Raw genomic sequence first — 14,290 nt, 5'->3', positions numbered from 1 at the left:
CCCAATAGCACCGACCGGCCGGCGTGTCATCCTCAGAACACGGGCACCATTGGATGCAGATACGGAAGGTCATATAGTCAGCATACCGCTCTCCCGGCTGTTGTCAGCTTTTGTGATCGATGCCGCTACTTCCCAGTCAGGCAGCTCAACAGTTGGGCTGTCAAATATATATATATATATATATATATATATATATATATATATATATATATATATATATATATATACTCCTGGAAATGGAAAAAAGAACACATTGACACCGGTGTGTCAGACCCACCATACTTGCTCCGGACACTGCGAGAGGGCTGTACAAGCAATGATCACACGCACGGCACAGCGGACACACCAGGAACCGCGGTGTTGGCCGTCGAATGGCGCTAACTGCGCAGCATTTGTGCACCGCCGCCGTCAGTGTCAGCCAGTTTGCCGTGGCATACGGAGCTCCATCGCAGTCTTTAACACAGGTAGCATGCCGCGACAGCGTGGACGTGAACCGTATGTGCAGTTGACGGACTTTGAGCGAGGGCGTATAGTGGGCATGCGGGAGGCCGGGTGGACGTACCGCCGAATTGCTCAACACGTGGGGCGTGAGGTCTCCGCAGTACATCGATGTTGTCGCCAGTGGTCGGCGGAAGGTGCACGTGCCCGTCGACCTGCGACCGGACCGCAGCGACGCACTGATGCACGCCAAGACCGTAGGATCCTACGCAGTGCCGGAGGGGACCGCACCGCCACTTCCCAGCAAATTAGGGACACTGTTGCTCCTGGGGTATCGGCGAGGACCATTCTCAACCGTCTCCATGAAGCTGGGTTACGGTCCCGCACACCGTTAGGCCATCTTCCGCTCACGCCCCAACATCGTGCAACCCGCCTCCAGTGGTGTCGCGACAGGCGTGAATGGAGAGACGGATGGAGACGTGTCGTCTTCAGCAATGAGAGTCGCTTCTGCCTTGGTGCCAATGATGGTCGTATGCGTGTTTGGCGCCGTGCAGGTGAGCGCCACAATCAGGACTGCATACGACCGAGGCACACAGGGCCAACACCCGGCATCATGGTGTGGGGAGCGATCTCCTACACTGGTCGTACACCTCTGGTGATCGTCGAGGGGACACTGAATAGTGCACGGTACATCCAAACCGTCATCGAACCCATCGTTCTACCATTCCTAGACCGGCAAGGGAACTTGCTGTTCCAACAGAACAACGCACGTCCGTATGCATCCCGTGCCACCCAACATGCTCTAGAAGGTGTAAGTCAACTACCCTGGCCAGCAAGATCTCTCGATCTGTCCCCCATTGAGCATGTTTGGGACTGGATGAAGCGTCGTCTCACGCGGTCTGCACGTCCAGCACGAACACTGGTCCAACTGAGGCGCCAGGTGGAAATGGCATGGCAAGCCGTTCCACAGGACTACATCCAGCATCTCTACGATCGTCTCCATGGGAGAATAGCAGCCTGCATTGCTGCGAAAGGTGGATATACACTGTACTAGTGCCGACATTGTGCATGCTCTGTTGCCTGTGTCTATGTGCCTGTGGTTCTGTCAGTGTGATCATGTAATGTATCTGACCCCAGGAATGTGTCAATAAAGTTTCCCCATCCTGGGACAATGAATTCACGGTGTTCTTATTTCAATTGCCAGGAGTGTATATGTGCCGATACCGGGGATGCGACTGTGAAGTACAACGTCTGATCTGTACGGGAACATACATAATGGATGCACGTGTACAGGTCGTAAACGCTTGGTTGACGGCAAATGGAAGTTTGAGTCTGTCGTGAATCGTGCACGGATAGCCAAATGCCGGCACGGTACCTCAGCGTGTTCGGTCAGAGGGCTGGTTGTCCTCTGTAATAGAAACCTGAGTAAAGAAATCAACGATCAACTTGAAGGGATGTCCTGTGACGCCCGCCTGGATCAAAAGTGACGAACAGTACCGAACAAAATGAAGAGACGTAAAAATAAAAAATTTAAAAAAATGGTTAGGCGACCGCTCCCGATAAGCGGGAAATCCGTGTTCGAGTCTTGGTCCGGCACAAATTTCCATCGTCGTCATTTCGTTCTACAGCTAATGTCATTATTCGCAACTGCGAATTCATTTGATGTGCGCTTAGCTCGGATGATCTGACGGAAACCGGTGTTACCACTGCGGCAAGGATATTGGCTCATCATCCTAAAATATTGCTCAAACGTGTGATACCCAAAGCAAAAATTGTTGTGAGGAATTACGATGCAATATCCGAAAGAACAGTGGTTCTCTAAGGCGCTGCAGTCATGGACTTTGCGGCTGGTCCTGGCGGAGGTTCGAGTCCTCCCTCCGGCTTGGGTGTGTGTGTTTGTCCTTAGGATAATTTAGGTTAAGTAGTGTGTAGGCTTAGGGACTGATGACCTTAGCAGTTAAGTCCCATCAGATTTCACACACATTTGAACACTGGATCGTACTTCTTCACAACATAGGCACTGTAATTTCGTCTTCGAGATTTGAAAACATCCATCAAATACTAAATACCAGAGGGCGTTGGGTGCTTGTGTTACTCTGAGACGAAGACGAGAAGGGGTCGTTTGGCACACGACAGCGTTTCCAAGCAGGCCTCAATCAGACCGGCCAGAATCGGACAATTCTCTCCGCCTGCCCCCATCCCTACCCAGCTACCAACAAAAACGGAGTATTTGAGTATTTTTATCATAAGCCATTGAAAGACTTGTAACACTTAGTCACTTTGATTGAACCAGTAATAAAGACACTGATTATATCAACGCAATTGTTCGAAAGAGAAGCTGTTGATAACACTGCTCCTGTTTTTTAATTTAATTTTTTATTTTTTTATTCGCTTACAAATTTTCTGTATATTTTCGAAGCATCCTTGTAAACAATCTCAATGATTGTTCCTGAAGAGTGTAGAGCTCTTAACGATGCACTGAAAAAAATCAGTTTTCTTCATTTCAAGTTTCATATAGTACCATTACTATACAGGAGATAAAATAATAGACAGCGTCCTGCATAGAGCCGTAATACTGATAGGGAAGCCCATGAAGTACTCGAAGGGACGACTGGGCTACTTCTTGCGGAGAATACAGAGGTATAGGAGGCAGAAGTGAATGGAGCACCAGTGGTTCAAAACTGTATTGAGCAGGATTGCACTCAGATGCGCACTCAGTACCATGTTTTTTTACATACTTTTATCTGGCAATATATTTTGGATTCTATATTTCCTGTACTTCTTAATACAGATGTCTTTAATTTTGCTATTTTCCGATTATCCCACTCTCACCTCACTTTGGGACAGCATGTGAACTAACTTACACACTCCCTGTCGGTACATTGCCGTCTCGTCATGGTTGGGTAGAGAGAAACGCGACCGAACGAACCGTTGCTTTCGATATACTGACGCAGCGCCGAACTTACTCGTTGTTGTGCAGAATGAAGCGCTTTGCCGTCCACATAGGGCTGGTGATGAAATTTCGATATATATACACATCAAAGAAGGTTTTGCATCACCCTGGTTCCCAGAACTCCTGAAGATAGACACTGACTGTGAACAGTGTATCAGTCCCTTTGACTGTTCAGGAATGCCGGTAAATCCGCCCAAGGATGTAAACAACAATACGTGAGCAACGCCTATTAGACGGATGGGTCCGACAGACCATCATTTCCAGACATTCCGCCAGGAAGGAGGTACACGGCTAATGTTGTCTGTAGTTAAACCACGCCTAGACGGTCAGTGCCGCGGTTCGATCATATCCACATTGTTACTTGGTGCCAAGAAGGGCTCTCAGCAAGCTAATTGCTAGGCGTCTAGGAGAATACCAAAGCGGTGTTGTTCGTACATGGACTAGATACAGAGAGATGGGAACTGTCGATGACATGCCTCGCTCAGGCCGCCCAAGGCCTACTACTGCAGTGGATGACCTCTGCCTACGGATTATGGCTCGAAGGAACCCTGACAACAACGCCACCATGTTGAATAATGCTTCTCATGCAACCAGAGGACGTCGTGTTACGACTCAAACTGTACGCAATAGGCTCATTGATGGGCAACTTCGCTCCTGACGTCCATGACGAGGTCCATCTTTGCAACCACGACACCATGCAGCGCGGTACAGATGGGTCCAACAACATCACGAATGGACCGTGCAGGATTGGCATCACATTCTCGTCACCAATGAGTGTCGCGTATGCCCTCAACAATAGAATAGTCGGAGACGTGTTTGGAGGCAATCCGGTCAGACTGATCGCCTTAGACACACTGTCTAGTGAGTGCAGCAAGGTGGAGGTTCCATGCTATATTGACGTGGCATTATGTGGGGCCGACGTACCCCGCTGGTGCTCATGGAAGGCGCCGTAACGGGTGTACGATACGTGAACGCCATCCTCCGACCGATAGTGCAACCATATAGCATATTGGTGAGGCATTCGTCTTCATGGACGACAATTCGCACCCCCATCGTGCACACTTGTGAATGACTTCCTTAAGGATAACGACATCGCTCGACTAGAGTGGCCAGCGTGTTTTCCAGACATGAACCCTATCGAACATGCTTTTGTCACGTACAATCTTTCTCTTTGACTGTGTGTAGCAGGTGTATGTGTTACAAAATAAGAACTCCAATTGCACTCGGGGGGGGGGGGGGGGGGGGGGGGGAGAATGGAATAACGTGATTTCCGATGTGAAGAAACAGGGCAGCAGTGGCGTTAATAAACAATGTTTAAAACAACTAGTGTGCTATTCTTTCCATCGAAATTCTTCAAAAACAGTTGCTGAAAATGATGAAGAAACATCTAAATGACAAGATCGCTCCTTGCCGGTGGCGGAGAAGTGTGAGGAGAATTGCTGACGAAATGGGCGCTCCGTGCTACCAGCAGAAACTGCAACGTTCAGCTTTTGACATTAGAGCTGCTAGGTCGCTGGTATTTGCAGATACGACAAAACATGGAAGTAGACATTGCAGCGTTCCGTACAAATCCGAAATGTGACAAAATTGAACGATGGACCCATCAGACATCTTTTATTGACTCACATACATGCAGTAACCTTAGTTAGCAAAGTGGTTATCACACGTGAATGTGTATCGTTTTCCTGTCAATTCTTGCTCTAGGGACTGGCAGGCTGCTAGCTTGTTGATTTGTACAGTATCTAATAATAAAACAATACTTAAATATATAGCTCTAAAACCGGCAGTTATGTTTACAATTTGCAGCCGGCATTTTATAGGTAAGTACGACAATTTTTTTACGCCTGTATGTCGATACTTTCTTCTATACATCACGTGTCGATAAAGATGTGGTTATAAATGTAGATATATCGGGTTCCCGATATTTTTAAAAATATCGACAGTCCTAGTCCACACCGCGCCGTCCCGCACCGTGCCGAACCCTTTACTTGAAACGGAGCACGGCACTTTGAGCGTTGGCGTGAATTTACAAGTAGGAAACTCTATCTCCGAGACAAGTGCGACAGTGCCGCGAGTACCTCACTTCGGAGGAAACCGCCACGAGCAGCAACGCTCTGATGACAATCGTGATCTCCTCTCACCGACTGGTTTATAATAATGTCCACCAGCTGACGCCGGTGTCAGCAACCGTGCTCCTGAATTTAGTTTTGGATACATAGATAGTTTAATTCGTCTGAAGCCTGTTATTAGAGTTAAACAAAAGAGTGATCTGTGTTATTTTCCTCGTAAAAATGTCGTCAGTCAATCTACAAATGACACTAACGTTCATTTTTACATATCACTCCCTCTCCACACCTATTAAAATACTTAGGTGTTACATGGCGTAGGGATCATCGTAAATGAACAAACCAAAACATGAAACTACAGATTGCACGCTACTTTCCCAGTCACACGTAAATAATTCGTTGTCTCCAAGATTTCGTCGCTGATTCTTCATTTGTTGCAGAATTTCTTTTACATCTCATCGCTTTCCCTCTCCTGTCCCACAGATTTGTTTTATTTTTCTAAACTAAATGTCAGATATTGGCAATATTTACTTGAATTTCAGTGTCTATAAGTGTACTATCAAATCCATCTTACAGGACGTGGGGTTATGCTTATGTATCAACACCTTCCCTATCCCTGTCTATAGCAGGGTTTTGACTATCCTAGTCCCTCTTACAAGCTACCTAAGCACCAAATTTGACTGAAACTGCTCCAGGCGTTCCAGAGTCAACACTATCCCAATCCTAAAACATAGATGCTAGTTGTATATGAAGATCTCTCTCAAAGGAGGCTGTGTATCATATTTTTTGGCAAAGTTGAGTTTTCACTGGAATAAAGTGGTATATCATATGAGACATGGTACAATAGCATGAGATCTCTTTCTTTCTCTTTACAAGTTGAACTATTTGGGGTTGGGAAGTTAACCATCCTGGAAAAAGATTGTATATCAGTCAAAATAGCGGACATGGCTGACGTAAGTTTCACTTCAAAAGATATTGTATCGTTAAGTAAAAGCATTGTCAAGAAAACAGATCCAACAAATTGGAAACAGAGTGTCAATAACAGTCGGAGGAAACCTAAAAAGTCTTATATTGCTACTGCTGGTAGAAACGAATCTGAATAAAACTATATCAAAAGTGGTACGTATAAGAATGTTGTACGTCATTATAACGTAAAAATTGTCCATTAGAATAATTAATTGCTTTGTGTGGCCGTTGATTTTAGCAAAAACAAAAACAAAAAAACTGGGAAATGACGCATTTGCACACTAGGGGGTTTGCATATTATTTTGGTCACCTTGTAAATTCTGTTTCTTAAATCCTCTTAAATCTACCCCCCATCCCTTGGTCCCATGAACCATGGACCCTACGGTTGGTGGCGAGGCTTGCGCGCCTGAGCGATACAGGTAGCCGTACCGTAGGTGCAACTACAATTGTGAGGTATATGTTCAGAGGTCAGACAAACGTGTGGTTCCTAAAGAGGGGCAGCAGCCTTTTCAGTAGTTGCAGGGCCAACAGTCTGGATGATTGACTGATCTGGCCTTGCAACATTAACCAAAACGGCTTTCGTTTGCTGGTACTACAAACGGTTGTCAGCAAGAGGAAACTACTGCCCTTATGTATCCCGAAGGCATGCACCTCTACTTTATGGGTAAATGATGATGGTATCCTGTTGGGTAAAATATTCCGGAGGTAAAATAGTCCCCCATTCGCATCTCCGCACGGGGACTACTCAGGAGGATGTCGTTATCAGGAGAAAGGAAACTGGCGTTCTACGGATCGGAGCGTGGAATGTCAGGTAGGTTAGAGAATTTAAAAAGGGAAATGGATACGTTAAAGTTAGATATAGTGAAATTAGTGAAGTTCGGTGGCAGGAGGAATACAGGGTTATAAATACAAAGTCAAATAGAGGTAACGTAGGAGTAGGTTTAATAATGAATAAAAAAAATAGGAACGCGGATTAGCTACTATGAACAGCTTAGTGAACGCAATATTGTAGCCAAGAAGACACTAAACCCACACCCACTACAATAGTACAAGTTTATATGCTAACTAGCTCCGCAGGTAATGAGGAGATTGAGAAAACGTATGATGAGATAAAAGAAATTATCCAGATAGTTGAGGGAGTCGAAAATGTAATAGTTATGGGGGACTGAAATTCGAGAGTAGGAAAAGGAAGCTATGGAAAAATAGTAGGTGAATATGGCTGGGGAAAGAAAAGAAGGAGGAAGCCGACTGATAGAACTTTGCACAGAGCATAATTTAATCGTAGCTAACACTTGGTTTAAGAATCATGAAAGAAGAATGTATACTGGAGACTTGGATACCTGGAGACACTGGAAGGCTTCAGATTAACTATATAATGGTAAGATAGAGATTTAGGGTTTTAACTTGTAAGACATTACCAGGGGCAAATGTGAATTCTGACCACAGATTATTGGTTATGACCTGCAGATCAAAACTGAAGAAACTGCGAAAATGTCGAAATTTACGGAGATGGAACACGGATGAACTGAAAGAACCAGAAGTTGTAGAGAGTTTCAGAGGGAGCATTAGGCAATGACTAACAAGAATAGGGGAGACGAATACAGCTGAAGAAGAATGGGTAGCTTTGCGACATGAAATAGTGAAGACAGCAGAGAATCAAGTAGTTAGAAAGAAGAGGGCTTGTACAAATCCTTGGTTAATACAAGAGATACCGGTACTGAATTTAATCGCTGAAAGGAGAAATATGAAAATGCAATAACTGAGGCAGGTGAAAGGGAACACAAACGTTAAAAAAATGAAATCGAGGGGAAGTGCAAAATGGCTAAACTGGAATGGCTAAAAGACAAATGTAAGGATATAGAAGCATATATCACTAGGGGTAAGATGGATGTTACGTACAGGAAAATTAAAGAGACTTTTTGAGAAAAGAGAACCACCTGCATGAATATCAAGAGCTCAGATGGAAAAGCAGTCCTAAGCAAAGAAGGGAAAGCGGGAAGGTGGGATGAATATGTTGAGGGTCCATACGAGGGAGATACACAGTAATTGAGGGCAGTATGATGGAAATGGAAGAGGACGTACATGAAGATGAGAAGGGAGACATGATACTGAGTGAAAAATTTGACGTAGCACTGAAAGACTTAAGTCGAAACAAGGACCCGGAAGTAGACAACATTCCGTTAGAGCTACTAACAGCCTCCTGACAAAACTCTACCATCTGGTGAGCAAGATGTATGAGACAGGCGAAATACCCTCAGATTCCAAGAAGAATATAATAATTCCAATACCAAAGAAATGAGGTGCTGACATGCGAAAATTACCGAACTATCGGTTCAATAAGTCCTGTGTACAACCTGACAAGAAGGAATCGGTTGGTAGGACGCGTTCTGAGACACCAAGGGATCACAAATTTAGTAATGTAGGGAAGCCTGGGGGTAAAAATGTGGACGGAGACCAAGAAATCAATACAGCAAGTAGATTCAGAAGGATATCCGTTGCACTAGTTACTCGGAGATGAAGTGGCTTGCACATAATAGGGTAGCGTGGAGAGCGGCATCAAATCAGTCTTTGGACTAAACACCACAGGTTCGAATCCTGCCTCGGGCATGGATGTGTGTGATGTCCTTAGGTTAAATAGGTTTAAGTAGTTCTAAAGTTCTAGGGGACTGATGACCTCAGAAGTTAAGTCCCATAGTGCTCAGAGCCATTTGAACCATTTTTTAAAGACCACAAAAACAACATCTAAATATAAATATGCATAGCTCCCAGAGGGAAAATCACTTAGCTGGGAAGTTTGACTATTGCTATAGTTCCTTTGTGTTGCTACACCACCTCTGCCTGAGAGCGGTAGCCAAGTTTCACGCCTGCATAGTTGAGCAGTGTTGAGTAGCAGACGTATTTTGAAGACGGTCAGGAAATTTTCTTTGTAAGTGTGATATGAGATTGATGGAATTGGAATATGAATATTTTAGTGCAGTTATGCAGAGAATAGCTAAGGAGATTATTTGTGAGTTTTTATGGAATGCTGAGAGACTGAGGTATGCACGCAAGTGCATAGCGTGTTTTGTGTCATAGATATTGTATTAACGAAGCACAGATAGTAGGATTGTTGTATGGATTGCACCGACAAGAAGATGAGATCTCCCAAGCTTAAATTTAGTTCTTAAAGTTACGTTGTGTAAATACTATTGTGAACACTCAGTTGACTTTTATAGCGTTACGTTTAAAAACAGAGTTTTACATGAAGTTTGTCAGGACTCATTTCTTATCAGTTTAAATTCCCACCCTTCATTCAGTTTATTATGTACGTGCACACATTGCACTTTGTGGGACGGAGGTTACAGTCGTAGTTTTTAAAGTTGCTTTGGTGTTAAATACTGTGCGCAACTTTTAAAAAATCTGCATAAATGTTTTTCAAGACACGAGATAAGCGAAAATACAGTTAACGGCCAGGAATTTCTTTGTAAGTTGACTTGCGCATTTTCTTAGAAGTCAGGTTACATTCACAGCATTTTTATAGACACAGGTAGCTTCAATTTGTAGACAATGTTGAGCAGATAATATTAAGTCCTTGAATAATTTAGTATGGTCAGAGATTCGCACAGTACACGAGGAATCAGTTTGTTTGGTAATCATTTTTGAGAAGTTTTGATAGACAGTTTTAGATGATTCACTCTGATAGACCGAAGCAGACAGGCGATTGAGTTACACAAGTACTTTGTTTTGATAAGATATTGTAGAACAGTAGAGCATATATTTATTGTTCCGGGACATAGCTTTGTGCCGTGAAGCCGTACTTGTCCATTAACTGTGCGAAAAAGATGATTAATGGATGTCATGACTATCTATGAATGGAAGTATGTAATAGCTGTAGCTTATTTAAGTATACCTTCCAAAACGAAATGATCCAGAATGATTTTGTTGCTGTTAATCTTCTTGGAATAATTGTGAAGTCTGGCTCAAACTCGAAAATTACTAGTTGCACGGTTTAATATCAGTGCAGATGATCCAAATGCATTGTACCTCCATTTAATCACAATGCCACTCAACTAAAAGCAAAAGATGGACTGCCCTCAAGTCAGCACCCCTACACCTGTGCAACCCCATCAGTATGTTGCACGTTGTCACTCGTGGTCAGAACAGTTTGTTGTGAGAGCGTTATACTGAAGCTAAGTGAATTTCATCGTAGAAAATTGTTTATGCTCGTATGGTGGGTGCATTCTTTGTTGTGTAAAGAGCTTCTTTCTCTATCACCCAGGATAGTGATGGTCTTGTTGGCTATGTGTGTATACATTTATGTACAAGATAGGGTGTTTTTGTTAATTTACCTTCTAACTGAACTATTCAATTTGTTTTTCCAATGTTTAATTTTTTCTTTGTTAGTGTTTTTGTTATCCTACATACAGCTAGTTTGTATAGAGTTCGGAGGTTAATTACATAAATACATTGTACTATTTCAGTACGCCAGATAATTATTCTCTTATTATTTTCCATTATTTTTTACATTGTAATAGAAAATTAATTTTTTTTAAATAAAACGTATTTCATAATATATTTTTACAGGACATGCAGCGTTCTTACGCAGAAGGCTACGTAAAAAATTTATAAATATTTTAAAATATTTTAAACACGTATTGCTGCTCTACAATACATACTCATACTACATCACTTGATCATAGGCAGGGTGTAAATTTTAAGCTGAGAAACCAGAATAACTCGAAAAATAAGCTTCTCACGAAAAAATGTGTAGAATCCAAAGTTGATTATTTTCAGGGGGTACATTAGCCCGCGACCACAGACCCCTGGGGGTGGGGTGGGAGGCAACTTTATAATTTCAAATGGAAACCCCGATTTTTTATTGCAGAATCAGATTCTACACCTACTTTTATTTCCTGAAACATTATGAAATTGTGTTACACCACCCTCTTTGAGCGAGGTCTTATCGCCTCCTTCTCTATTACCAGTTAGTCTAACAAAATCGAAAACTCTAATAATAAAGGTCTCTTTACATTCCACTACACCTTTAATAGTGCTAGGGGCTCGTAACCCCAACAGCCTACTTTATCCAGAGAGCATTTCATCCGAGTAAATCTTCATGGTGAGCCCCATAGCATCGTACAAGCCAGGCAGGTTTACGACACTTGCACGCTTTAAATATAAGTATTAATTTTTGTTGAAACTCCTCTAGGCATACTATGCTCACATATTACCACTTTCCTGTCCCCACAAATAGGGATAATAAGGGTATGTTATACTCTTCCTCCCCACGGTAAATGCCTCCCGACTTAGCAGTACTGTTAGTACTACATAAAAAAACTCCAGCAAGATCAGTTCTGTCATGGAAGGACCGTCGACGCAAACCCAGAGCGACATACATAAGCTATACACATTTATTCAAGGGCAGATTACCAACAATTAACAATATGAACAGTATACAAAAATTTTCAACTCTGCAAACTGCGTAGCCTCCAAACAAACAGCTGCTATGGCATTGATGACCACTGCTTTGCCAGAATACCGTAACACAAGTCGAGTAGAGGCACACACACTTATTTAAAAAATTTCATAATATACACTGAGAAATAATTATTCAGTATAAATAAATAAAGCCTGTTTCAAACTTATGTAGCCAATCTTCATGTAAAAAATTAATTTAAATTAGAGTTTAAGAAGCAGTAATAAAACCTTAATATTCACTAAAAAGGTTATGGGTAAGAATGATAAAGATAATTTTTAACACAAATTAATTTGTTTTAACTCAATTTCAGCTCAGTATAACGAGCATTTATATTCGAAAGAGAGACATAAAGTATACGGTGGGCAGGCACAACAAGAAGGTTGAAAAAGTATAGGGTATATTCCTGAAACAACCAATTCTTAAAACAACAAAAGCCGTAGTTATAGTTAAATTCGGAAACTTGAACGCCCAGACACACACCCGAACGTTCAAAGCGCAAATGACGCTCTTGTCCTAATGCCAGTGAAAAAACTAATTGCATCCAAATGTTAAACTCATCATGCACTGAAGTGGTGCCTCTTTATGCGCCAGCAAATACATATCTCGGGAAGTATCCACAGCAGGCGCTTAATACAGGGAGTGGCTGTCAACTCCGTCTGATGTTTCTGGTCGCCGATGTGCATCAACGTAACCGACAACTAGGACTGTTAATGTGATATCGATATATTGATAGTTTTTCTAAAAGATATCAATATGTATCGGCGATAAATTTCGCAGACATGTCGATATGGCGAATTCGAAATTGAACCATAGAGAGCAGATATTGTTGTTTTATATTATATTTTTCCCTAATTGTCGGTAAATAATTGAAGTTGTGCTTTTGAAATTGGTGTAAAACTTAAATTTACTTTCAGTGTGCAAAGAAGTCTTACTACTTTTTGAGCTTTCATCACGTACAATCTTACCCTTAGAATGTGTGAAGCAATGATAGGTGACACAAAAGGAGAAGTCCAATTGCACTAAGGTGGAGGGGGGGGGGGGGGGGGGTGATTGGAATAACAAGATATACGACGTGAAAAAATAGAACACCAGTTGCGTTAGAGAAAGAGAACAATTTTTAACACAACTAGTGTGCTATTTCTTCGCATCGGCATTCTTCACAAACAGTTGCTGAAAATGACGAACAAAAATCTAAATGAAAAGACTGGTCGTTGAGGCGGGCGGCGACGTGTGAGGGTAAACGCTGACGTCATCGGCGTTCGCCGCTACCAACACAAACTGCAACGTTTAAAGTAACTACTAATTTTTTACACTATAACTGCTAGCTCGTTGGTGTTCGCACAAATTAAAAAAAAAAAAACAGGGAAGTTGTAATGAAGTCTTCCAGACAAATCCAATATGTGACGAAACCTAACGACGGACCCTTACCTGAAATTACCATTCCAGCAAAGTCGTTATCGCCAAGCGTGTACGTGCATCGTTTTCCTTTTAATTTATGCTCTGAACGGGAAAGCGGGTTGCTAGTTTCTTGATGTACGGAGTATGTAATAATTAATCAATACTTAGTACGTTAATACTTTGCCTTCGGCACATCGATATTGGGATAATTTTTCGATATCAGGCACCGGTAATGATTGCTTTCTTAAGTATTGATACTTCAGCATGTTGATATTTTAAAATATATAAACATTCCTACCAACAACTGCTCATTACGGCTAAAATGGTTACGCCACTGCCAGGTTCACTACGTCGGTCAAGGAACCACAACACGCATTCTACTCCCGGAGCGCCGCCTCACAGCCACACAGGATATTACCTCACGATGCAGCAACAACGGACCCGGCGGAGCAGACACTACTCGTAAGGCGTCAAATACAAGCACTGCTCGCACACGGGACCTCGTGAGCTTCGGTGGCCCGCGAGTGCTCCAGTAGTTTGCAGAGGCGCGACTCTGTCACCTCCTGGCGGGGCGACAGGGTAGAGCGGCCTAGAGGGTGGCCCGACACCTTCGAGAATCGACCACGGACCGACTGTCTGCTACTATGCCATCTTTGTGTACGAAGTATGGTTGGAACTGCTCCAGCCATTCCAGCGCTACGATGCGACATTTACACACAGACAGCTGATCACTAAAACCGCTAATCCAACAAGACGGCATCCAATAAAGGTTAGACTGGCATGAAGTGTTACTACGCGCCTGGATAGACATGTGATTAGCATTGCAAAGCAACCACAGGAAATAGGTAGGTGTAACTTTATCTACCGTCTATACACAAGAAAGTTGACGCAACGGGTTTCTGTACTGTAAGCGCAACTGAATGTTATTTGTTTGTGAGAAGGTCGTGCTACGAATCGCATAAGATTCTAACAAGAGAACCTCCCCATCGCACCCCCCTCAGATTGAGTTAT

The sequence above is a fragment of the Schistocerca gregaria genome, chromosome 4, assembly GCF_023897955.1.
Source record: "Schistocerca gregaria isolate iqSchGreg1 chromosome 4, iqSchGreg1.2, whole genome shotgun sequence".
Taxonomy (NCBI): domain Eukaryota; kingdom Metazoa; phylum Arthropoda; class Insecta; order Orthoptera; family Acrididae; genus Schistocerca; species Schistocerca gregaria.
Note: the sequence above shows the minus strand (reverse complement) of the source record.